This window comes from Peromyscus californicus, unplaced genomic scaffold (assembly GCF_007827085.1).
Source record: "Peromyscus californicus insignis strain IS unplaced genomic scaffold, ASM782708v3 Scaffold_22__1_contigs__length_63687245, whole genome shotgun sequence".
In the NCBI taxonomy this organism is placed as follows: Eukaryota; Metazoa; Chordata; class Mammalia; order Rodentia; family Cricetidae; genus Peromyscus; species Peromyscus californicus.
In genome coordinates, this window is record NW_026294525.1 from 48,337,157 (window position 1) to 48,364,773 (window position 27,617).

The window sequence follows — 27,617 nt, forward strand, 5'->3', positions numbered from 1 at the left end:
TCCTACCAGATTCCTTGTGCAGTGTTCTCATAGTTCACCCTGCTTCTCAGCTTGAGGAAATAATCAGGAGCTGTGTTATGTGGTCAAGTTTGAGTAGAGAAAGGTGGTTTCTTCCACAAGGACTACCAAAAGCACTCCAAATAGAAAATGTGCAATGTAAGGACTGGAAAGGGGTTTGCCTGACTCCAGCTAAGGAGCTAGCAATGATGGTTAAGGCCTACTGAGCAAGCTGCACTCTCATGTTCGTCAGACAGGTGGGAGGGTGATCTTTGTTAGAACAAATTGATGGTCTTCAGGGATTCTTTATTATTGTTGAGTAAGGGTTAGGGACAAAGCAAAACAGAGTGGAGAGAATTGCTGTCCATTACATAAGACTGAAGCAGTCTCCTGGGTTTCTCTGGGGACAGGTGTGATGAAAATGTCATTCTCACTCTTGTTTTTCCCCTGTGGTCTTGTAAGCCATCAAGACACAGATCTCCCCCATTATGTGCCAGTGTATCTATGAACGGGCTTCCCCCTCTGCATGCCTTTAATCTTCTTGATAAAGTGCTAATGCCCTCTGTTCAAATGACCCTCTGTTCTAAACTTGGACTCCAGTTTGAAAGACAGGTCCGAAATTCCAACCCTCTCTGCTAGAGGTCTCTTTCATTTTTAATTCTCAAATGAAAATGCAATTCCTTCTGTAAGTATTGAAAAATAAGACTGTACTGAAAATAATCTTGTGTATCTTTAGAAAAGTGAACACACTTTGCATCTTTAAAAAAGTGAACATGCTTTGCGGGTATATATATATATATATATGTATATATATATGTATATACATATATATATGTATATATATATACATATATATATGTATGTATATATATATATATATATATATATATATATATATATATATATATATACCATAGGAGCTGAGCACAAAAACATCAAAACTTTATGATCTTACCCCCAGTGCCCCAAGCCACCAAGGCAATAGTTTTTCCCTGTTGCTTAGCTTTAACTTTACCTTCCCTGATGTACTGGTGGGGGATTTCCAGAAAGTGTCATGTCCTGTTGAAACCAAAGAGGACCTGGAAAACCATATAATTACTTCTATCAACCTTAAGCAAGGCCTGTTTGTCTGCTATGAAAATCACCTCAACATTAAAGTGTGACAGGAAGGCTGGAAGGAAACCACACTGATTATCCCTTCACTGGTAGCTTATTCCTTGACACATGCTCACCAGCCACCAGCAATCATAACTGTCCCTCAGTCTCCAAAGAACTTTAGAAATCTATCCATTATGTGATATTATCTAAGTTCAAAGGTCATTTTGTATAAAGTATAAGTACTTTGAGTTATATGTTCCTCTCTCCAGCACTGACACTAAAGTCATGTCCAGATGTAGTTCGAGCAGGTGTTCTACTCATGTGGAATGCATTTCTACATGAGCAATGACTCAACAGTGAGAAAGGAGTCTACAAGTATAAGCACATTACCAATACAGATGGTTAGGAAGCTAATATTGGAGGGGATTTGCTGATCACAAGTTGTACATGCACCCATCTTTCAAGAGACCCTCGAACATTCTCACTCTTCCAAGGAAGACTTGCTTTCCAGATACTTGGAACTACATATTTCCAGATTGGGGAACTAGCTCAGCTGGCTAGTGCTTCATTTGCAACAGTTAGAACCTGAGTGTGGTCCTCAGAACCCATATTAAAATAATCATCACGGTAGTATACGTTTAGAGCCTGAGCTATCAGCAGGGCATTTATAATTCATATTCAGCATCTGAGTCTATTATTTGAGACTGGGCGGTCAGGACAGGAAATGTCTGTTTACACTTTGAATTCATCCCTAGCACTAGATGAGGAGCAAAATGGAGAGGAAATGCTCTCCTGGACTCCTCAGTCAGCTTGTTCTCACCATGTTTTCAAAAGGTGGCAACGTATCCAGAATGAAAGAAGATGATCCTCCTGGAGGAAAATAGTTTTACTAAATCCTGAAAAGAGAGAGAGAGAATACAGCAGCCTAGGGAGTAAAATGCAGGAAACACAGACCACATCTGACGGAATTATCTACATTTTGATTGCTAATCGGGGGTCGATGAGTACCCTGAGAGTACCCCTCCCCCACCTCCTCCACCCCCGACCCCAGATGAGATAGCCAATTTACTTCAAGCAAGACCCCTCGCTCTCCAGTTCCCTCCCTCTCAGGCAGTCAACCAAGCAGACACTTATTCAAGTGAACAGTTACCAGGGCGTTCGTAATATGGCTCCAAACTGCTGAGATGAAAGTGCCTCTCTTCAGACAGAGCTGTGCTGATTTATCTAGCTTCCTCATGCTTCCTGTAACTTGTTCTTCCTAAACTCAATTCTCTGGCTGACCTTGCTTAGCTTGTATTATATTTTAGATAAGCCCATCTATTAATAATTTACTCATTTCTCATTTACATTATGTTATGTTTGTTTTCCTAAGGAAGTAAGAGTATTGATTTTAATTCCTATATCATGAAGCAAATTATTTCTGACCTCTATATGTACAGAAGATATGCACTTAAGCTGCAACTCTTGCTAGTCATAAAATGCCCTGCTGAATCATGAATATTAAAGCAAATAACTTTCCATCATGGGTCCAAGAGTATATACTTCCATGGGAAAAAAAAATGAAGCCATTAATTTTAAGCCAAAAAATTAACTAGAGCATGTAGAAGTTGAGAGAAGTTTCTAGGATAATATAAGGGATTAATATAAGGTTTAAATATTAAGTATATTAATATTTATATGTTAAATATAATTATAATGCTCAGAGAGAACATTTATCCAGAATTATATCATTCTCCTCTAAAGAACTCTGTTTTCCTCAGGAACTGAAGAAATGATTCCTGACCATGACCTGACATTCTCAGGTCATTCATTTTTTCCTATTTTCTACACACTCTATTGAGATACAGGACACCTTGGCCTTGTAATGATTCTTCGTCTACACAAAGGAACATGTGTTTGTGATATTTTCAAAGTTTCCTAAGACTGATTATGTTTCCAGCACACTATATGGTACACACATACTCATATACACGTGTTTATGTTCTATCTTTCCCAAATTGGGAGTTTTCTGAATTCTGAGACATTGATTTTCTCTAAGATATCTCAGGTAGATGTGCAAGTCCTAGGGAGCAAGCCTGGAGGGACAGTCAGAGGAGCTCTCTGTCCCAGACTCTCTGTGAAAGTCCAGTTAAAAGGGAATTTGGAACAAGATTGATTAGCAGTTGAGAAACATGGGGCCTCTTTCACTCCTTGTACATGACACTGGCAAACGTCCAAAGTGGTAATGTTCAGAAGTGTATTGCTGTCAAGGTGTTGCAGAATACCTGCTCCTTTGGACCATGGTCGTCACTCCTCTTCCCTCTGACTCCCTGAATATTGTGGTATACCCTGGCTTCTATCATGTTCACCTGCCCTTATAGTCCATCACTGTTTACCACAATGTCTGTCTAGAATCACATCATCAACTTTTTCATTTTTTTATCTTTTGGAGTTTTTAAAACAAAGTGTCACTCTTGCCCTGGCTAGCCTGGTACTCACTATGTAGCTCCAGGGTGGCCTCACAATTGCTGCAATCCTCCTGGCTTGTCCTTCTGAATGTTTACTATGCCAAATGATTGTCTTTTTAGCTCCTGAAAACTACTGTGAACTCCTCCATGAGAACACATTGTCTTTTTGCATGTATCGCTTTACACCACCACAACAAAAAATGTCCAGCACTATGTTAACTCTTTATGTTTTTAACTTTTACACAATGTCAGGCATAATGAAAATATTTGATAAAAATTTAATTAAATGATCATTGCAATAACTAAAAAACTATTTATATTATTTATCTGGAGCCTAAAGATGAAACCTATATATAATTCAGTAAAGAGATAGTAAGAACTTAATTTAGCTCTTAATATGTTTCTTAATTACCACATGGGGCTGTAAAAGGGAAAATTATCGATTTTATGTCATATTCCACTTTAGAGCGTTGGCAGTTGCAAGTTATTGTAGCCCTTGGACAGGGGTGGTCTTCGATTGGTCTTAGACAGGTGTAATCTCCAGTTGCTTCAACTTTAAAATACTGCTCAGCAACTTTAAAGTGTGAACAAACATCAGGCTTTTGGTACATGTGATTTCTATGTGACTCTCAAATACTCATTTATGCACATTTCTCCAAGAAGTAAGGCCAGAATAATGACAGTTAACTGCTTTTATTCAGACCTGAGGAAGGTTACACCAGATAGTCTTCAAATAATTGTATCCTTAAAATAAAGATAATGTAGTATTGTGATTTGGACAAAAACTTCATTTCACAGATATATAAAGAAAATCTGTACTAAGTCAAACTAAGGCATGCCTTCTTTAGTGTTCAGAGGCAAAGAAGTACTTTTCTCAATATCAAAATGATTGTCAAAGTGGGTCATTTTGCTATCAGCATTAATTTTTTTATTTCCTAGAGGTGGAACTTTTACAGAAAAATAATGTCATAATCAATCAAGCAGGATAAGAAAAATAAATTAAGTGTGTCTCTGAAGGAAAATCCTTTATGTGCTTGTGAGCCACCTTCATTCAGATTTATTGAAACAGATATCTAGTCACTCCAAATGGTTGTCTGGTGATAATAATTACAATTTTATTGTGGGTCCACACTTTATCAAGTTGATAATATCGTGATGGAATGTTGTCTTCTAAAACAATGGTATCTTCTTAAGTGTTAACAGATTTTGAAATTAGCTTAAAGATAACTTGCAAAATTATGATTTTATGCAGAATTAGAAGTTCTAAGATATGATAAAATGAAGTCAGAGAATAATATTTATTCGTTGTTTTTGCTTTGAATGCACCAAGCACTCTACCCGAGAAAAACTTAATCTGATACTTAAATTTCCATATGACTTCAACAATCTCTAATATTTCATTTCATGCCATGTGTGTGTCTTACTGTCCCCTCATCTCTTTCTGCAGGATCAAAGTTGATGTCCAGCAGCTTCTCTCCTGTAACCACATCAAATTCTCACCATGGGCCTCTACCAGCTTTTGGGTAATTAGCTTCTATTCCTGAAACTCAAACAGAAACCACTGGGGATGTGATGGTAACTGGCATACGGATAAAAAGGGTTCATTTGTTACCATTCATTATGCCAATCCAGCCATGATAAATGAACAGAAGTGGAGTATTCTCCATATTTCTAGTGCACCCCAGCCCAAGCCCATGGTCTGAATGCTAAGTGAGGGAACCCTGTAGGAAATCATGCATAATGAGTAGGACTTTACAGTACTGTGGAGCCAGAACAGCCCAGCTCTGACTCATCTCCATGCAGGCTTGTTTGGTTAATGTATAATTTTGTTTTGATGTGAATCATTGAAATTTAAGCACGTTAAACTAAATATTTGAACTGTACATAAAGCCTTTATTAAAAAAAATACCAAGTGTGTGTTTGAAGATCTTTTTTTTTAATGTGTGTTTGAAGATCTTTTTTTTAAAGTACTTTAGCTAAACATAAAATAATTGCATGTAATGATCTTAAGGAATCTTAACTTCTCTCTCCTGAAGGGTTGACTTTTTGGGCACAGGAATGTTTTGCTGTCTATGAAAAGCAAATGATTGTAGTACAAACTTGCCTCCTCAGGATGAGGGACTGTGAAAGCTCAGCATTTAATAGATAAGCTAGAAATCCAGGTCAGCAGTGACAGAGGCTTTAGGCTCCATAAACATCAAAGAGCAAATCTCTGCATTATCAGGGTAGATCCTGCCTTTCTTTTCAGACCGTTTAAAACTGAATAGAGAAATGGGAAAGGTAAGGGATAGTGGGTTTTTTTTAAGGAGTAAAAGATATTATTATACATATTTTTCAGATGTTACCAGCATCTTAAATGGGTGGGTTGGAGATAAGAATAGTGATATTAAGCCCCATTCTCTGCCTGGAAAGCTACCCTTGAAATGGAAGATGATAGACAGCCTGGTTGTTGCTGTATGTAGGACATCCAGTCCCTCCAGCCCAGCATACACCTCACACAGAATCCAGACGTTTCAAAACTCTGAAATTGTACAAAGCCCACTTCTGTTTACCTGCACAGTGAGACAGCCTCTTGTGGAAAGCATCTGAGCACTCAGGACTAACACTTTTGTAGATTTCTCCTGGTTTGTGTTGCCTACAAGTGAGCTGAATGAATACACTTCACTCAAGCCTTGTCATTTAAATTTGAAAACAGAAAAAAAAAAAAGAAATTTATAACAAGCTATGGCCAATCATTCAAGAAAGCACAATTTGCTAACGAGAACAAGTATGAAATATAAGCAGCCATACTACAGTATTTGACAGAATAAAATAAAACTATTCTTACAGAGAAACCCTGTCTCGAAAAACAAAACAAAACAAAAAAAAAACTATTCTTGATGTTAACGTCAGCAATACAATAATATGTGAAATATAGAAATAGTTTAATTTCTAACTTTGCAGTATTGAGGGAAGGAAATGTGGTCAGCCTGCAATAGTGGTACCAAATGCAGGGTCATGGTCCTCTCAGCCACTATTAAAGGAGCTTATTCTGTAAGCAGAATGGTTTAAAATCATGCAAACCTCCCTAACAGCTGCCCAGTTCCCTCCAGCAGAGTATGGGGGAGGGGGCGTCTTTAGCACTAAAATGACCTTTTCCATAAATAGGTTAGCCAGGTGCAAGCTACCAGATGTGAATTTCCATAGTCTCTAATCCTTGGGAGGCCATTTATCTCTTTTTACAGGATAAGGCTCAATTCTCAAGGTACAGAAAGAGTCAGCATTTTATTATTAGGGTAGGTGGGCTTGACCAAATTTTATATTCTCCAATAAAGAACACCCTGAAAAACATTATTTTCTGTCATCACTTCATGATTACATCACAAAACAGACTTTTCAGTGTTGCAGCGTAGTAGGAATAGGCCTATAAAACCAATCCTTAAAACTTTAAGAACACCCCTGTCAAATGCCCTTTGCAACCACTCTGCTTGGAATGATTAATTGTTGATTCAAATCATGTCGAATGACTTATGAATTAAATGAGCTTGAAAAGATGGTGGGCAAAGGTCAATTGAGTGTGACCTACTGGCAACTTCAAAACATTCTCTCAGTCCATCAGTTGGTATGCACTCCACAACAAAGCTCAAACCCTAGCTCATGCTTTGTGATTTCTCCAGCAAATTCCACATAATGCACTTCCTCTTAGAACAATAGCTCCAGGGTCCGCAACCGCTTTCATCCACCCTGCAGTCCTGGAGTCTCTCTGAGTCACTAAACTACGGAGGTGACTAATATTGGATGATATTTCAAAGACTTCTGAAGAGAATATGGGTTCCGTTTGACAGGTCTCTCCCTGTTTTTTTCTTTCATTTGTTTGTTTGATCTAAACCTAATGTTTTTAGAGTTGTGGAGGGAAAAATACTTAAAACTAGATTCTTAAGCCTTAGTCAGATTTTTATTCAGCAAGTCTACAGGGATTCAGGAATTCCCAACTGACTAAAGTAGTTTGGCAAATATTTTGCCAGCTCATTAAGAACTACAATGAAATGAGTCCATAGTCACTGATGGGATATCTCCTCCAAGAAAGAAAAGTTTTGTGATCTTTTACATTTTATATTTTATCATTATGTGTATATGGATATTTTGCATGAATGTCTGTGCACCCATGTCGCGTCTGCCTCGACCAGCAAGGAAGACGCAACACCAGGCTCTTCTCCAAGCAGTTTATTCAGGAACCTTGAACAATCTTCTGACCCCGGGGAAAGCCATCTTCTGACTTCCTCTCTCTCTCTGACTCGGGAAAGCCAGCCCACGCCCTTTATAGCCACTGGGCAACCAACCCCGTAGTGCCACATGGACAACGCCGATAGGGTCAGACATACGCAAGCAAGCCAGATTCCACACCCAAACCAAATAAGGAGTTGTTTATCCCAGAGAACACCTGCCATCAGGAAGGCGGAAGCCGGATGCCGGCGCCCTCTTTGAGGCGTGGCCATGCACGGCTCTCTACACACCCATATGTGTGCAGCGTCCCCAGGGACCAAAAGAGGGCATCTGATCACCTAGGACTAGAGTTACGGATGTCTGTGAGCAGCCCTATGAGTACTTAGAGACGGAATCTGGGTCCTGTAGAAGAGCACTCACTGCTCTTAACTGCTGAGACACTGCTCCAGCCCACTTTATCATCTTTGGTATTTGACACACTTGAGTTCAAAACTCTGTCACAAATGTATGGTCCCTCTGAGATTCACTCTTCTCCTGTACAAGATAAGAACTAATTCTACTTGTCATATGAATGGAATGAGATTTTTTTTCCCCAAAGACATTCACATAAGGCAAAGAAAAGGAAATTAGAAGGCTGGAGATAAAATGAGTGGCAATGCAGAAATGATGCCTATGCCACAGAATCCTGAAATGTTCAACTACCCTGGATTTCTGATGTGGAAGTGAAGTCATCACACATTTCTAAGCTCTGAAATGGAATTATCCTGGGTGGAATTTAGAATTGAGATGGTTTAGACAAAACTTTAGTCAGAGAACTTCTTCCCTCGGGCAATCTGAAATTTCTTCCATTCGATTCATTTATTCAACACAGTTGTGAGTTGCCAAACAGTTCTAATACAAAAGACATCACAGAGGCATGTGAAAGAGATGGTTTTCCTACTCAGGCTTTCTATTCTAGCAAAGCAAAGTTGTTGACAGAAGTAAACAAATGAATAGTAAGTTAATGAACAAGAACAATTAGGTTATGATAAATACTGTACTAGATATTTAATGGGCAATACAGTAGAGTGAGTGGGCAGATGTTGCAGAGCATTCCCTAGACTGAAACGCAAAGGGGCAAGAAGGATGTAGCTATGAAAAGAACGCCTTCCCTGCAGAAGGAACAGCTATGACAAAGGTTCTAGGACAGCAAACTTGGCATGTCCAGGAACCAAGAATAAAGATACCATGGCTGAGGCATGGCGGGTGAAACAAAAGGGCCACACATGAAGGAAAGAGACAGAAGGAGGTCAGAGTAAGGAGAGCACCCTGTCAGAGTCTGGACTCTAGCTTTTATCCTAAGCAAGACGAGAAGGCCGCGGAACATTTCCAGTAGAGAAACATGATTATCAGATGTTTGATTTGCAAGGGTCAAGGTGGGCTCTTTGAACCAATGTAGGACTGGTTTTGTGAGAACAGGGGCAGAAGAAAGCCTCCCCTTCGGGAAGCTAGCATAATAGTCCAGGCAAGAGGACATCAGAAGATGCTGATGCTCATAGGGAGGTAGAGGCATGCTTAGAGGAAATGTTTGTATTGTTTAATGATGTGGATCCTGTGGGATCTGAGGGCAACCAAAGAGAAAGTAAAGCTTTAGGACTTGAAGAAGCAGATGCTGGCTGCCTAGGACCAGGTTGACCTAGGCCAATGCAGTTTGTGGAAATGTCTTACAGTGGTGTCTCAACTACCATGAAACATCAACAGCAATAAATTTAGTTACCTTCAAAGGTTCAGGAATGTCATTCAAAACATAAATAATGCAGTCACTGAACATCAGCAATATTTTTATAACAAGAAGGTTTTGAACAACATTTTGCAACGTGCTCACACAAAGGCTAACTTTAAAAAATAATCACCTATATTAGATACTTAAAAAGCATTAGATTAGTAAGTATACAGGTGAACTAGTAATCTAAATTTGGGCTTGATAGCCTTTATAATATGAGTCAGTCATAGACAATCCTCCCCTGTTTCAGGTCAGCAGAAGTTAAGACATCATCTGTGGCAGGTTCTGTGGTAAATGTTCATGTTTCGGTATCTTATCTAAAAATAAAAATTGAAGAATCACATATGGGGGACTTGAAGGACTTCTCCAGATCTACAAAATTTGCAAGAGAAAATGAAGCTTGAATATACGTTGTGTTGATCCTTCCTCCAGATCCCAGGAACATTTTCTGCCAGGAGGCTCTACTCCCTAATGGAGAAATTTCTCTGATACCAGCCCCCAGGTTAATATTGATGGCCACCCTTCACAGCTGCTTCTGTGGAAGGAGTTGAAAGGCAAATACACTCCCTTGAAAGAATTCTGCCTATCTATAACCAAGCACAAATGAGAATAAAGCCCTAGGTGTTTGAAAGCTATGATATAAAACAGAGAATTAAATTGTTTACTTTATGAGGCCACTGCTTTAAACTTGCATTATGCAATAAAACCGCATCCATTCACACTTCACTAATTTCATGTAAAATTAACCAACTAAAATTACGTGTAATTAAAAAAAATGCTAGATTTTCTTCAGATCATTCTTTACAAAATGATTGGAGTACGCAAAGCAAGCCCAAGTTGGTTTGGTTGGCTTGATAGAGTCCTCTACTTCTGATTCTAGTAACTGTGTTTGTTAAGTTACAAAGTAGCTTGTACCAGCGGCTGTGTGAGGCCATCTGAATCTTTTGTGTTGTGGTTTTTAATGAACTGCACTGCTGGCTGAGATGCTTCCACCCAGGAAGCCCATTTCTATCTTAGCTTGCAATGCTAACCTTCCTTGAAATGACTCAATCTCCATTTCTTCTCATATATTTTCTTGGGTAGATCTCTTATTCTTTTTCCTCCATCGTTCTAAATGACTAAGGTTCTAATGACTTCACATTTGTGGTGCTAGATATAAAAATAATAATCAACACCAACTTCCCAAATTATATGCTTTTAAACTTTGTTTAGAGAAATAAAAAGTAAATTCCAAATTTATAGCCCTGGATTCATGGAGCAATCCTTCCCCGGTTGACAGGAGAATACAGCATGCGCCCACAGCCACATAAAATTTTTAAGGCAGGCATTTCAACCACGAGCATTTTTGCCACTTATCTGTAAGAGAGCAATCTCTGTGTTGAACAAAAGGAAATAATGAATAGCAGAACTGGATTGAGGCTTATTTTTCATAGTTCAAAAAAATGACAACTTAGGTCAGAGAACTCACTAAAACTTGACGCAGGACAAATAATGTTAATTTTTTAAAGGGAAGGAGCAACTGGGTTTGAACGCTAACCGTTATGGAGAAGTTACTGTGAGCCAGCCCCTTTATGAAGAAGTTCACACGAGCATTCACAAGAACCAGCGAGATGTGCCCTCTGATCATGCCTAAGCAGAGGAGAAGTGGCCACTTCAGGTGGCTGAGTACTTGCAGGTCACACGGAGAAAGAGGGTGCTGGTTCCACAGATGAGCTCTCCTGCCCAAGCAGAGTCAGAATAGAGTCAGCCTCAAGTCTCTTCACATGCTTGAAGCATAGGGCTCTGGGTGGCACTTACAGTGACCGGGATGGGAGGAGGTATATTGGAAGGTTATTGCCCTCAGCACTAACAGCAGACAAGTGCTGAAGCTAGAGATATTGGCTCAGAGAAGACTAAACATCCCCTGATTGGTAACAGAGACAATGTCTAAATAGTTTGCAACATTTACCCTTCCCAGTCTCCAGCTTTCCAGTGTTTTTGTTTTGTGTTGCATGTGTGTGTGTGTATGTGTGTGTGTGTGTGTGTGTGTGTGTGTGTGTGTGTGTGTGTGTGTGTGTATGTGTGTGTACGCATGCACGAGTAAGCATGTGTGCATTGTTGTGCGCATTGCATGCACAGAGGTGAGGTGTTTGGGTGCATGTGCCTAGGTGTGTGCATGCACAAGGTAGTAGAAGATGCTTGGTGTCCTCCTCCATGTATTTCTGCCTTAACTTTTTAAGTCAGGGTCTCTCACTGATGAAAGCGTGCAGTTTGGGATAGGCTGGCCACTGACTGAGTACCTGGGATCCACTTGTCTTTATGCCCCAGTGCTGGGATTACAGGCATGAATAGTCTGGCCCAAAATTTCACATAGGTGATGAGGATTTGAACTCAGATCCTCACACCTGTTCAGCAAACACTCTTACCTATATAACCATTTCCACTGCATCCTTAGCGTGATATTATTTACAAACGTTGACTCTATCAGAGGCACATTATACACATTTATGAAGATTTTCCTATACAACTATCTCTTATTCTCTTCAGTCCCTTTTATTCTCACTACCTTGGTGTTTTCTCTCCTCAGCTCTCTTTCTGGTATTTCCTTTTTGTCTCTGTCTATCTTGATAGAGAAAGAAAGCAGGGAAAATGAAGAGGAAAAGGGAGAGGTGATGGTAGAGCAATTATGTTCTAGCTGTGCATTTTATATCCAGATGGTCTGAACCCACATCACTTCTTAGACATTTGCTCTAGCTCTTAATATATACATATATATATATGTATATATACCCCATATATATATATGGGGGTGACTTTGTGCATGAGTGTGAATGTATATGGGTGTGTGTGTGTGTGTGAGTGTGTGTGAGTTCACGTGCATATGCATGCCTGTGTGTGTATATGTGAGTGCATGTGCACACTTGTGTGTATGCATGAGTGCTTGTGCATGCCTGTGTGTGTGAGTGCATGTGCATACCTGTGTGTGTTTGTGTGCATGAGTGTATGGGCACACCGGTGTATGTGCATGAGTGCATGTGCATGCCTGTGTGTGTGAGTGCATGTGCATGCCTGTGTGTGTGCATGAGTGCATGTGCATGCCTGTGTGTGTGTGTGTGAGTGCATGTGCATGCCTGTGTACATGTGAGTGCATGTGCATACCTGTGTGTGTATGTGCATGAGTACATGGGCATGCCTCTGTGTGTGTGTGTGTGTGTGTGTGTGTGTATGTGCATGCCTCTGTGTGTGTGTGTGTGTGTGTGTGTGTGTGTGTGTGTGTGTGTGTGTGTGTGTGTATGCGTGAGTGCATGTGGATGCCTGTGTGTGAAGGAGCTGTCATTTCACCTCTCACGGGGTAACTTACTATGGAACCTTGGACCGGTAACAGGCCCCTGTGCTTTCAGCTGTGCCATCAGACACAAAGAGAACAACATGAGTTTTGCCAGCTGAGCGAGGCTGCTGAGAAGATTAAATCACATATCAAGGAAGACTCACTCCAAAAGTGGCTGATTATCAGGAAGCACTCTGGTAGGGACAGATTTCTGTTCCGTTCTCGGGTCTTCAAACCGTACTCCCTGTTTTGTATTTCTCATCTGCCACTTTAGCAATGCCTCATTTATTTGATGTATCAGAGAATAAGGTGTTCCACTGGAAATTAATGGGTTTTCTACCTAACCAAACCAGGGAAATTAATTCTTTAGCTTTCATCATTTTAAATGGAATATTTTCAAAACAAGAATTACTCATATCCTGCCTCCTTAAATATGGTGTATTAAACACAGTTATGTTTCATGATGATTCAGTCACATCGTTGCTATAAGCACTGGATGCCCACCCCATGCTGCTGCTAGAATTACCACAGTTATTTGCTTCTAATACCCCATTGCCCATTAGCATATCATAGAATCCATGCTTTGCAATTTTTCTCCCCAAATAACCCCAAGCTCCTTGAGAGTATGGCCCATATCTACCATATGCCCATGTTCCTAACCTGGTCCGCATAATATGGGGAAGCTTAGTAAACACTGAAGCTATGAAACTCTGTGTTAATCTGAACCTTGGGAAAGGGAAGGAAACACACAAGCCAAAGACAACAAAGATTAGACAACTGCCAACTGCAGGCCAAGTGAGCAAGTGAACAGACACGTGATGTCTGAAATACAATGTGGAGGAATTCCTACCACCCCCTGGAGGACCAACCCTGGCGCTGCACCTCTTACTCTTGGCACTGTCCACACAAGCCACAAAATCCCACGGCGACCCCTGCTTCTGTTGTGTATGTCATCTCCTTTGTCTGCTTTCCCTCGGCCTTTCTTCTTTCTTATCTTGCTGGAACTCTGTCGTGTCATCTGGCTTCTTGGCTTCTACAAGGAAAGAGTGACCTTTCATGTGCATCACGTTTAAGGCGGAAGATTTCTTCCTTCCTGTTTGGGGAATTAATTCAGAACTCATCTGTTATAGCCTCCCTGTCTTCCTCTTAAGTTCATGCAAAAGGCTCAGAACTCCTGGTTTCTTTCTTCCAGACGGTACACACATAGTTTTTCCTTTGGTAACTGACACCACTCTTGCTGTAGACCTGGACTTCGGGGAACTGTCGTTATTCTGTGTTCTGTGAAGCCGACCTGCTTGCAGCCACTTCATCATCATCCCAGGTATGACAGTCATTGTGGGAATTCATAATCCCTCCCTCCGAGGAGCAGAGAGTGTGGAGGTCTGACTTCATGACTCCCGGATGGGCAGCAGCACGGTCCATCAGGAACTCCCTTTGCTCTTTGAGTCTTCACCCAGACATATGTAAATGAGGGAGGCTGGTGTCACTGGAGGGATAACTTCAATTCTGCAAGAAACAGTTTTCTTCCGTCATTTGGATGAAATGGAAAAGGGAAAAGAGAGAGAAAACTATGTATCAAACCAATCCCTTATGACCATTTATGTCAAATCATAGCACATGTTTGGCTTTGATCTTAAAGCATGTAACGTCTAGAGGCCCAATATGTTAGAAGATGGTGCCCAAACCATGACTGCTAACGGTTCAGCATCATGGAGATGCCCAGTCTATTAGGAGGTGTATCAAAGAGTCTTGTCTGTGAACGAGTGCAGGTCCAGGGTTCCTGACTGCAAATTCAATGCCCAGAACTGAGAAAGAAATGAAAATAATAGAAAGTTTCTGGGATATAAAAATGAGGGTTTTATCATTGTCAGTTTGTCGTTCTGCATAAAATATGAAGTTTTATCTGTTTTCTCATGAAAGGGGAACAAAATGAAAGGGAGAGGGGGAACGTGTGTAGGGTGAGAAGAGGTAGTTGTAGGACAAAGTGTTGTCCTGTGTGACATTACTAACCATATGGGGATATTAAGCACATGAGGTACAGTAAATCTGGATTGAAAAGGAAGTTCTAGAACTAAAATATGCACATGGGATTATGAAGACAGCATGAACCAAAGCGTGCAAGGATCCCATTCATAATAACCATATTGATCATATGTCGAGAGGGTAACTTTGTCCGTGTTTGTCTAAAAGAAATATATTATCTAGAGTAATATTATCTGTACTTACTTAGGAAATGTCTACTAGAAAATTTCAAATTACATGTGTGATCAACATAGGTGGATCAGTTAATAGTTTGAGGGTTTGTGATTTTTATGTTTGTTTATTTGTGAGAATTTCATACATGTATACAATGAAATATGATAGTATTTACCTTCATTTTCTCCTCTAACTCCCCATATCTACCTCAACAATCCCTCTCTTAACTTCATGTCTCTGTGTTTTTATAACACACCAAGTCCAGTTAGTGCTTCCCATAATTGTATGAGTCTGGGACCATGCACCAGAGTGCGGGAATCCTATCAGTGGCCACACTAACAAAAGACTGATTGTCCTTCCCTCAGGAGATACCAACTGTCAAAAGCTACTCAGTAAGAATTTAGGCATGGAGATCTGTCGTAACTGTGCCAAAATGTTGGCTGGCTTGATATTGCACAGGTCTTGTGCAGATATATAGCTGCTGTGAGTTTGTGTGTATACCAGTTACGTCATATCCAAAAGACAACATTTGACAACAGTCCACCCCATCCTTTTTCTGCTCTTAGTTTTTTTTTCAGCCTACTCTTCTACAGTATCCCATAGAAGCAGAGGGCAGGAAGAACACACACACACACACACACACACACGTGTGTGTGTGTGTGTGTGTGTGTGTGTGTGTGTGTGTGTGTGTATGTCTCATATATATATATGCATGCATGCATGTATGTATGTATGTTTGTATGTATGTATATATGTATGTGCATGTTCCATTTTAAGCCAAGCACTGAGTCCCTTATTCTCAGCACTTTAATGAGTTATATATCTCTCAATTAACTCTTGCCCACTACAAAAAGAAGTTTCTCTGACCAAGGTTGAGGGAAGCCCAAGTGTATGGATATAAATATAAATATTAAGTAGTTGTTTGAGCAGTACAAAAAAATCATCAAAATAGCAAGAGAGGGTCTAACCCTAGGGCCTATGACTTCCATGGGCTTTTGATCATGTTTAGAGTACCAGGTCTAAAATTCCCCTCCTGTGAAGCAGGCCTCCTATCTCATCAGAGAGTAGAGAGTTATTCCCATAACATTCATGCCACTGTTGCACCAGACAGTACAGTATGCCTGGCAGGTCAGGATTGAAGTATGCAGGGTCCACCACTGAGGAAGACTTCTAATGTGTTTTCTCTCCGCAGCAGCCTATGTAGCACATTCTGGATCCACAAAATCTGGCCACCAGGGAAGATATTTCTCATTTGGTTTTAGATTTCTTTCCTCTATGTCCTGTAGCCAAAGTTTACAGCAGCTCCAGTAACAGGGTTTTAACATCACATAATAGTTTTTTGGATAGTATAGGTTTAGCATTGTTCAAGAGACATAACAGAAAATTCCAAAATAATCCAGAATTATTAATCAAGGTCGGGCCAATGTTTATTTATTCCTTGCACAACAGACCAAGAGTAGAAACATGGATCATGATACATTCCTCCATCACTGGAGATACAGATCCTCCTTTGTTTTTCTGTTCCTCCTTCCTGGGCATGTTGCCTCATGACTCAAGGTGGTTGCTGGAGCACTAACCAGAGCAACCACATTCAAACCAGCAGAGAACTGAAAGGAGTCTGTTAAGGATGTATTTCATAAGTCATCTTCTGCAATCACCCTCTTCCACCCTCCTCGATAGGCAAGAATACGCTTGGTCAAGACATAAATCACCCTCAGTCCCCGTACAATTTTAGAGGGAAACTAACCATTGTGAGTGATACCATTTCGCTTCCCTGTCTTCCATAAATTTAGGAGCACCTGTACGATGATGTCTTTGCACCCTTCAGTCAAATGCACAGCTAACATCAGGAGCTTTCCTCAGATGGCTGTTTGCCCCAGTCTTCCTGAAGCTCTGATGGTGGTGTCCGAGCATCATTCCTAATAGTACTCCTTTCCTCTCTCCTCAGTACCTTAGTGCACATGATAGCTAATATCGCCATCTTTGTTTTGCCACCAAAGAAACAAGAAATGGCTGATGTACTCTGCTGAAGGCCCTTGAGATGCCACCTGAGGAACTGAAGCCCTCCTCTCACCCACAACCCAAGTATTCGGAAACTGTCCTCTTGGTGAGTTGCAGACTGACTACTTAAAAGAGCTTTATAACTATTTTTCTATATTCACTTAACTATCTATGAAGTGACTCCATGTGACCAGCACTGTGCATTTATGACAGTGGGTACTTAGACAAAAAGTAAAATCAGTACTATTAATCTTAGTTTTAGACTCACTTAATACTACAGTGGAAGACTAAAAGTCAATTTTATTAATAGTCTAGATTTTTGCTTTATTATCCTCCCTCTTGGACATCTCTATTTGTCTTTCTTGTGCCAGAAATAGTATTTGTCCATTGTTTTCCAAAATATTTATAGAATATTACTTTTTGAATAGTTTTTAGATTTATTTATTTTATTTTATGTGTATGAGTGTTTTACTTGTGTGCATGTATGTACACCATGTTTGTGCCTAGTGCCCCCTGGAAGTAAGAAAAGGTCTTCCCCTGAAATTAGGCCCAGCCCCATTATGTCTTTTTTCTTTTAAATGCTATCACTTTCCCCCTTCTCTTTTCTCTCTCCCACCCCTCCCAAAATACCTCCTTCCAACTTCTCCTCTATGCCCTGATTCTTAAACTGATAGCTTCTTTTACTTTTATTATGTTGCACACACACACACACACACACACACACACACACACACACACACACACCACACACACACACACACACACACACACATACAACTATGCACAAATATTAAAAAAAAGTCTACTGCATCCACTTTTATTGTTTGTGTGTATATGGTTTTAGGACTGACCACCTTATATTGGATAGCCAATTGGTAGCTTGTGTCTGAGAGAGTCTCTCTCTCTCTCTCTCTCTCTCTCTCTCTCTCTCTCTCTCTCTCGTCATTAGTTGCCTATATTCTTCATCTATGAGTGAGACCCTGTGAGATGTTCCCCCTTCCAAGTTAGTCACATTGACAAGATATATGCATGTCTGTATATATTTGTGGGGGTAGGGGTCGGGGTATGCAATAAGCGGCACTCAAATGTTGGTGGTACTGAGTAGTTGTCCAGTTGGACTAAGGCCCATTCAACAGGAGGGAAATTATGCCTGACACTAAAAACCTAGTCAACTGCCTGGGCCTCATAGGTCTTAGAAGACAATCTAGTTTGCTAAACCACGTAATTACCAACTACATTCTAAATCTTATCAATCTACTCACAGATAAGTGTAGCTACCAATCTCATCAAAGAAGCTTCTCCTTACAGCAAATGGAGACCAACACAGAACAACACAACTGGACACAATCAGAGATCAATGGACCATGAGGAATTACATCATAACTCCTGCATCTGTGGCTCAGGGAACATCATGGAGGAAGGGGTGGAGAGATTGTAAGAACTAGAATACCAGGAAGTCAGCTGTAAAACAGTCTATTCTAAATTGGCTGCATAAATATGACCAAACGATGGAAATATCAATATCATTACTTCTTTAAAAGTGTTTAATAGTCAAGCAATATTTGTAGAGGCAGCATTATTAGAGTGACCCAAAGTAGTGCATCTCAGCTGCAGAGGAGCTCAGCAGCGGTGGAAACTCTCACTAACTCTTCTACCTAAAACTTGTCTGGAGATTAGTGTTCACTTATAGATTAGTGCTCATTCACAGATTAGTACTCATTCATACCTATTGCAGCAATCCTTGAAACCACTCCTTCTATCACAGAAGTGTGGAGAACTTAGGAGATTTTCTGTCCACGGCTCCTCCCTCTGTTCCACCTGCTGATGTTCATGTATGTTCTCTGTTAAAACCTCCAAGAAGATGTCAATAAGCAACCTCCTCTATGCCTTACAGAGCAAGATGCACAGGACTTCCTAAAAGATTCAACGACTATCCCACCAACATCAGCTCCTCCCATTCTAGAATCCTGCGCAAGGTGGTCCGTGGTAAACCCACCCCTTGTTGCTCTGCAAGTATTTCAGTAGTGGACATGTCCTTATAGCTGAGTTTTAAGCTCCTGGGAGGCACAGTGATTTAAATCAGCATGACTTCACAGATTCAAAGTTTCCTTAACAAATAAATGATGATTCACCGCTGGCAAATTACATTCTCACTGTATAACTTCATATTTTAAAAAATAAACAGTACCTTTGTTCACCTATTTCCAAGGATTTTTGAAGCAGTGATTCTCATGCACACTACATATTAAATTCACCTAGAGATCTATAACTAATTTTCATTCTCAGCTCATAGCATTCAGATTCTTATTTAATTGATTTTGGGTGCAACAAACAGGTCGTTGTGACTTTAAACTTCCTAAATAGCTCTGTGTTGCAGGCCATCTGAGATTATGAATCATAACCTTAATATTCAAAGTGTGACATCATGATGAGTAGGAGCATTCAGCCTGGAGAGGGCAGGATGCCTGTGTTAGTCAGCTTGTACGTGACTCCTATGTGCTTTAAGGCAGCCAGTTTAGAACAGGAACATCCAATAGAAATATAATGCAAATAACACGTGTAATTCAGACTCATCCCAGAGTCACATTGCAAAGATTTATACAAGGTGAAAATAACTTAGTCATATAATTTATTTAGCTAATTGTAACCAGAATATTATTTCAATACTTAATATAAAATGATTAATGAAATATTGTACTATATTTTTAAAATTCTTTGTATTATTTACATTTGTAGACATCTCAGCCTTCTTAGTTACATTCTAGTATTTCACAACCACCTGTGGCTGGACCTACCAGTATATAGACAGTGAAGACACAAATCTTACTAACCCTTCTGTGCTAATACCAACTATAGCTTTTCACATAAACACTGTGCTACAGTCAAGAGGAATGTATTTGTTTCAAACATCTAAAAGGGAGAATTCTCAGCTTGTTGTTACCAAAAGGAAGTGATAGGGAGCAGGGGGATGGCTCAACCTGTAAATGTGCTTGCCACTGAGTCCGAAGACTTGAGTTCCATCCCCAGAATACACATGATGGAAAGAGATAATTTATTTGGACAAGCTGTCCTCTGACCTCTACACACATGCTCATGGTATGCATTCATTCCCATTCCTTCACACAAATAATGAATAAATGTAAAAACAATTTAAACAAAAAGAAAATAAAATTATTTGTGATATGGAACCTAGTTTAAATGTTACATAATGCATCAATAAAAACATTACCCCATGAATATATATAATTTAATGCTGCATCCCTTTAAAAATAAATTTAAATCTGAAACAGGAATTTACCATCAACAATCTGAAGTTCAATTTCTGGGCCTGGAGACATGACTCGGTGGCTAGGACTGTATATAGTTCTTACAGAGGACCCAAGTTCAATTCACAGCACTCACATCAGGCAGCTCACAGCTGCTTATAACTCTAGCTCCAGGGGATGCCTCTAACCTCAGGCACATTCACATATACCAACACATACATATATACACATAAAAACAATAATAATTAAGTTCACTTTCTGCTCTCCTCACTCTCCCCCACAGCCTAGGAAGTTCTCCTTCTACTTCTTCCTGTCTTAGCTTTTATATTAGCTATTTTTCAGTTGCTATATTAGAATTCCAGGACCACAAGGACTTAGAGAAGGAAGGATTTATTTGAACTTGTGGTTCAGGAGGAAGAAGAGTCCACCACCATCTTGGCAAGGAGGCAGAGAGACTGGAGTAGAAACTGGAGGCTTTTATCTTCAAATGCAAGCATGAAGCAGAGAGAATAAACTAGAAGCAGCATCAATCTTTAAACTTCAAAATCCACCTCAGGACAATTCTTCCAACAAGTTCACACCTCCTAAGCCTCCCCAAACTGCACCATCAGGTGAGGACCAAGCATTTAAATAACAGAGACTATGTCTTGGACATTCTCATTCAAATCACTTAGGTTTTTGGGGTTTTGTTTTTAATTATCTGTGAATTCAGTCCCATTTTCTAACTGTCCACCTAAAAATCTCCCTACTTTCACTCCAGATTACAATGACTGACCTGTGTTCTAGGTTTTATGGAGGGTACACTCATTTATTGAAGAAGAGGGTAAAGATGTTGTTAGATAGTGGGTAGACATGGAAGTAAGCAGAATGAGACAAAAAAAGTGTGCTCATCTTGACAGCCTGTTTGGAGGTTCCACCAGGGAGCACAGCTATTCATATATCCTTGACCAGGGGCTGGATCTTTTCTATTGAGAAAATAGTCTCATCTGCTAAGGGCGAACTTCCAGATAGTTACACAGGACTGGTGGGTGACGGGGGAAGGGGATACCACCTAACTAACTATACCACCAAAAACAACCCTGGCAATCCATAAAGTTAACCTATCTATTTACCTTCACATCTAACATGCACCCTTCTTAATAAAAATAAAACAGAAGGTTTGGACTAAAAGGCATAGTCCCTAGTAAGGAATTACAGCCTTCCTAGGAATGCTGACTCAATCTTCCTAGCCATTTAGGAGTTCTTCATGGTTATATTTGCCCAACTGCCCTCACACCATCGTGTTGGGTCTAAATGACAGATGCCTCATCTTAAACGTTACTTAAAGGGAGACTAACAACACTCTGTTGATTGCTCCAAAACTTTATTGACACCTAAAAGGAGATTTAAAAAAAAAAACTCTGTTATTAGCCTGAAATTAGTACAACCCATAATATCAGAGACAATGAATTCAAAATGCCTTGTAATATTTAGCGTGCTTTCTGTCTGAGGAACAAAACTCCATTCACATGGGATAGGGTGGGGATCGTGAAATTCTTGCCAAGATCATTCCTTACTTGTTCCTCTTCTCTCTCCACACGATGACATAGCCAGCCAAAAACCTGACACTTCTCAGACACGGTGATGCCTTGTCTAGATTTACACTGTCTGGTACCGTAGCCACTAGCCACATGCGGCTGGTTGAAATGTCTGCTCCAAACGGAAATGTGTTGTACGTGTAAAATACGTATCAGATTTCAAGTCTTGGTACATGGGTAAGTTTTCTATGGCTCCTATAAAAGTCTAGTACGTCATTAGTAATGCAGAATACTCACATATTATTCCACTGTTCTACCAGCCATCGTTAGCGCTTGCTGTTCTGAGAGACTCATAGGCCAATGTAAAACTTCCCACAGCTTCATCCTTTCCCAAAGGCTCGGGACATGGATCCCCCTCCAAGCCCATTCAGCCTGATGGATTAAATTACTGGGGTGGTAAACCAGCCATCTTTTTTCTTCCTTGGTTGTTACTAGAAGCTTCTTAGCTCCTATGGTACCCTGCATTTTTTGTCACATTGTCACCTCTGTCCTCTCAGCAGCAAGTATATATTGTAGCCTGAGCTTGACATAAGCTGTCTGATTTCTCCTTCTGCCATGTCTTCTGTTCCTAGTCTGAGAAAATCCTCTAATGTTAAGAATCCTTATCAAAGCCCGGGGAAGGTTAGAGTAGGGTTTTGGTGCATGCCTATAATTCCAGCATGTGCAAGGTGGAAGCAGTAAGATCATTTTAAGTTTAAGGCCAGGGTTATATGAGACCCTACCTCCAAAACAAACACACAAACAAAGAGTTCCTAAAGACTCAGAGCTGCAGCTCAGTGGTAGGACACATGCCCTGCATGGTGAGGCCCTGGGTTCAATTCCCCATAGTCAGGAAACAAAGGTAACACCTACAAAATACCTTTAAAATTTCCCTTCAGTTGGCTGAGTAACTCATACTTAAAGTCTCAACACTAGGAAGGATGGGCAGAAGGATTGCCATGAGTTAAAGACCACTCTGGGCCATATAGCAAGTTCCAAGATATTCTAGGCAACTTAGCTAGACTCTAACTCTAAATAATTACTTTAAATCGCTGGGGATAGAGCCCAGTGACAGAGATAAAGTACTTTCTTAGTGTATACAAGCTCTATGTTCAGTCATCAACATGGAAAATAATAAAGACATGGAAAATAATAAAGACATTCAAGGTGTATGTATTGACCTCTGTGGAGACCTTTTATCATTAAACTATGAAAATAAAATGGTAGATTAAGAAATGAAAAAAATATATCCTGTGGAGAACTGTTGCTCTGCAGAGTGGTTTGTATAAACAGAAATTCATTGTACTTCTGGATTTATTCTACTGCCGTGTTATTTGAAGATATCCTAGCATAGAATTTAGCTCCTCGTACCAGTGACAGAAATAATCATATGTACATATAATCATAAAACTGTATATACATGAGGATTATGTAAGGTTAGATATAGATAATTTATCTATGCAACAAAAATATGGGTCAGTTTTGGATTCATGTATATATTACATAAAAACATACACCTACAGACTCACACTATATTATATGTGTGCATACACACACACACACACGCACACACATTTTATTTCCTTTTCTTTAGACCACAGTAAGCCTCTGAACAGCAACTTCTCCAGGAGAGGGTAGCAGTAGCATAAATTTAAAGTGAAGAGATATTTATGTTGAGGAAAAGATCCAGAATGGTGTTAATGGAATGATACAGGCTTGCTTTAAACCATTTGATTCATGCTCCAAATTCACTGGAGTGTAATTTGGGAATATAGAAAATTATGGCAGATTAATTGTATGTTCACCAGTCACCAAGTGTTCACATGCTTGTCTGACTATCAGATTTTAAGCAATTCTTGAAATGAATGGGTGCCTCTATACTAGAATGATTTTGAAGTATTTTCATCATGCACAGAGGATTTATTTTCATTTCATATAAAAGCAATGGCTTTCCACAAGTTAAGATATGTAACATTTTATTTTAACTACCTGAATTTTTATACAAAAATACTATTTTACTATTTAAGAAAGGAACTCATGTCATTTAACTGCAATCTTTAACCTTAACTGCGTCTGAAAAATCCTTTTTCAAATGCAATTATAGGCTCTAGGGATCAGCACATGAATGTCTTTAGGAGCTATTCTGATATCATACTGTGAAAATACAAAAGGTTTTCTTAGTTATTTTTTGATCACTCACTAGGATTATATTATTAAAAAAATATAATGGTTTAAATAAACTATATTGCTAAAGTTGATTTACCTGTTTCTGATCTGCTGGAATATTTTGATTTTCACATATGACTCATATGGGTGCCTTGCACCACACTTTTATTTACCAGTATGGTCTAGAACTCAAGGGTTTGAGAGCAGTAAAATTCTCCTTAACCTCCCCCTCAGATTCTGACATTCTCTCTGGAGGTCTGTGTCTTCCATTGGAAATAGTTCCCTCACAATGTTGTCTGGCTTTACACTTTCAGGTTTTTGAAGAATAATCACATTGTCTTAGTTACTTTTTTTTTATTGAAGTGAAGAGACACCCCAACCAAGACAACTTATAAAATAAAGTATTTATTGGTACTCATGTTTCTAGAGGGCTAGATTCCATGATCATCATGGTGAAAAATGCAGCAGCTTGTAAGTAGGCACGGTACTAAAGCAGAGGCTAAGAATTTACATCGTAATCAGCAAGCTGAAGACAGAGAGAAAGCTAACTGAGAATGGTGTGGACTTTTGAAATCTTAAAGTCCATCCCAGTGACACACTTCCTCCAACAAGGCCACACCTATGTCAACCAGGCCACACTTACTACTCCTTCCTAAACAGTTCCACTAACTGGTGATCAAGTATTCAAACATCTCAGTCTGTGTGGGCCATTATCTCTTTCAAACCGCCTTACAAAGCAAAACATAGTACAAAAGAAAACTCTTCTTTCATATACAAGATACCCCACAAGCCACAGTATGAAGAAGCAGGCATAGAGTGTCTCTTCTGAGAGAGAAGGTGGGGAGCACCACATCCCTTCCTAAGAATGCTAGTTACTACTGGCCTCCTCCATGGAACCAGGGCTGTTTTAGTTCATGTTTTGATTGTCAGTATTGGCACATAGAAGGCTCTTCTAGTGAACGTCTACTTAGCCAACTGATTCCAGGTGCCAGTTATGGCTCATTGAAAGAAATAAAAAGCAGTTTTGGAAGGTAAAACATCTACCCTCCTCCAATTTCCTAACAATGATAAACATTTCCAAACGATGGGGTAGGCAGTCTCCATTTGGAGCTGTAAACTGAATACGCAGTGGTCGTATTTTTATGAGTCAAGAGAGTGTGCTGGTTCTGGGGGTAAAAAGTTCTTTAGCAGATGAACATTCTGATTAACCAAGTGTTTTTATTGCTGTGCTTTATCTGGCTTTTGTGATTAAGCCAGAAAACATCAAACCTGTGACTGTTGTCAAAATAAAATTTTAAAAATGTTTTCTGGATATACCACTTTGTGTGGAGTTTAGTTTATGTGAGTTGATAGTCTCGTGACGCTTAATCTAGTCCTCCCAACACTCAGTGAGCTAAAGGGCCTGGCTGGAGCCATGTTTCGGTTTCTTGGATGTACCAGGCTCCCAGCTGGAGAGCTGACCCTGTGACAGTGGACAAAAATCTGTGACTCTTTCCAAGTACATCAGCTACCTAGGATAAGGACCCTCTGCGGAAAAGTTAGAGGTACTGAGAAAGCACAGCCTTCCTGAAGGTTCTCTCCTGCCAGACATTACCCTGGGAGAATAATAAAATAGATTCATTCTACCTAGCCTCTCTCCCTGTAATCCTCCTGGTTCCAAAGAATGCGTGCATCAATAAAAAGATTACACAAATAAACATTTAAAAGATAGTTTGCTAATTGGAAGGATTGATAGGCAAGATGAAGCATTCTTCAAAAAATCTATTGTCATGCCTTTCTGGACTTTATTGCTTACCAGCACTTTTTCCCCCTCAAGAAAAACAAAATAGCAACATTTGTTCAGGAAAAAAAAGCCAACTGTTTCTTCCTTTCTTATTACTTTTATTGTTTGAGGTTTCTTTTAGACTATAATGTGGCATTGTGATTTTGAGATGGAGAAGAAGTCCCTTGTCTTTCAAACATAAGAATGTGATTGTGTGCTATTGTTGCCAATGATGAGCTAAAGAGGTTAATGGATCACAGGGCTGGCAAAGAGCCATCTCTCCTACTGCTCCTTATATTACACAGTATACATGTGGCTGTTGCTGCTGAGCTTACGATTTTTGTCTGAGGAGGTGGTAAATAAGTTTATGGAGATTTAACTTATTTCTTCTAAAACTCAACAGCTCTTCCCTTCAGGCTGACAGCTTAAAAATGTAGGTTGAGATCTGAGCCCATTTTCTTTTGAGGTGATGGTAAAAATGGGTCCAGGAAAGGAGGTGAGGCCGGCTTCTGAATGAGAATCCAGAAATACTGTGTCTAATGGATGGCAGCCGACCTTTCATTTCCAGGCAAAATTAACACAGTGCAGTGGCCACAATAGGAAGGGCGGATATGGGAGAAGGCACAATTCTTTCTTGTGTTGCTGCGGGTGATCACCCTCATAGCACTAATTAAGTGAACCAGTCCTCTCTGCTGCCCCCAGATGGTTTCAACTTTGAATGTTATGACTGTCATCTGAAAACAGACAAGCTCCCCTGAGCAATAACACTGTGGTCTCTTCCTAAAGTGCTTGTCCATTTGTGCTATGAAAAGTATACAAGAGACGGACTACCTCTACAGAAAGAACCGGGGAAAGAAGGGATGAAAGGAGAAAATATGTTTGATTGCTTGTTCAGGCAACCCCAGTAAGAGGGGATGGTAACTTTATATGCCAGAAGGACCATTTTCTTGTAATTGTGGTTAGGCAGGGATGCGGTCTGAGAACTAGAATTAAAAGAAAAGCAGCACAGATCATTTTCCTGGTGAAATCCCTTCCGCTCGGCAAAGGCACTGAAATGTAGCAAATACAATCATTCCCTGGCCTGCTGTTCTGCTGAAGGCAAGGAGTGGGACAGGGCGACTAAATTGGAAAGGTGAGTGTGCTTTCAAACTGGGCTTTCAAACTCCAGACCCACAAGAAGACTGAGCTCTGGGCTCCTTCCTCTTCCTAACTAGGCTATGATCGCCCCCTGTGACTCTGAAGGCACACAGCAGCCCAAAGCGCGGCGGTGGCTGACGCCACCAGCCCCTCCTGGCCTCCAGCACTCTCACCTGGCATACTGAAGTCAACGTGGCCTCTCTGGGCACCTGTGTGCCCCCTTTCACGCTCTGGGTCTAGCTCTCCACCACCACAGCAGAGAGATCTGTCTGGCTCAGCTCCTCAGACACTGGGTCCCTTCCACATCTACGTATCAGATCAGTGTCCTGCCATCCCAGTCACCTCTGCAGGTTCTCAAAGCTGTGGTCTTAGATTGCTCAGGATCCCTGACCACCCATCTTGCAGCCACACTGTGATAGCCAAAGCTTCCCGCCCCGGGTGGGACATACAGTGTACCAGCCTCACGTCTTCCACCTCCGGGTATGTCCTCCTCCTCCGGCTTCACCCCCTAAGACCGAGCCCAGCCCCCTTGACGCTGGGGGCTCCAGTGAGTGAGCCCACCTCTTAGCCAGACACCTGCTCTCCTTTCCCCACCCTTTTCCTCCTCCGCCCTTTCCTCTAGGTCTCTCCGCCGCCCTAGCGAGCACAGGAGCGGCCACTGGAGGAGGAGCAGAGGGAGGAGGGGAGCGCAAGGAGGAGAAGGGGCGGGGTGGGTGGGA

At 40.4% G+C, this 27,617-nt stretch overlaps 1 long non-coding RNA gene across 1 annotated transcript; it reads right to left on the bottom strand.

Moving 5' to 3' along the window:
• Positions 1–5,455: 5,455 nt before the first annotated feature.
• Positions 5,456–27,582, bottom strand: LOC128118622 (uncharacterized). The gene is made up of 2 exons (XR_008221276.1): positions 27,072–27,582; positions 5,456–14,320 (listed from the first exon to the last, which is right to left on the bottom strand). It is a non-coding gene; the product is annotated as an uncharacterized LOC128118622 (long non-coding RNA).
• Positions 27,583–27,617: the final 35 nt, after the last annotated feature.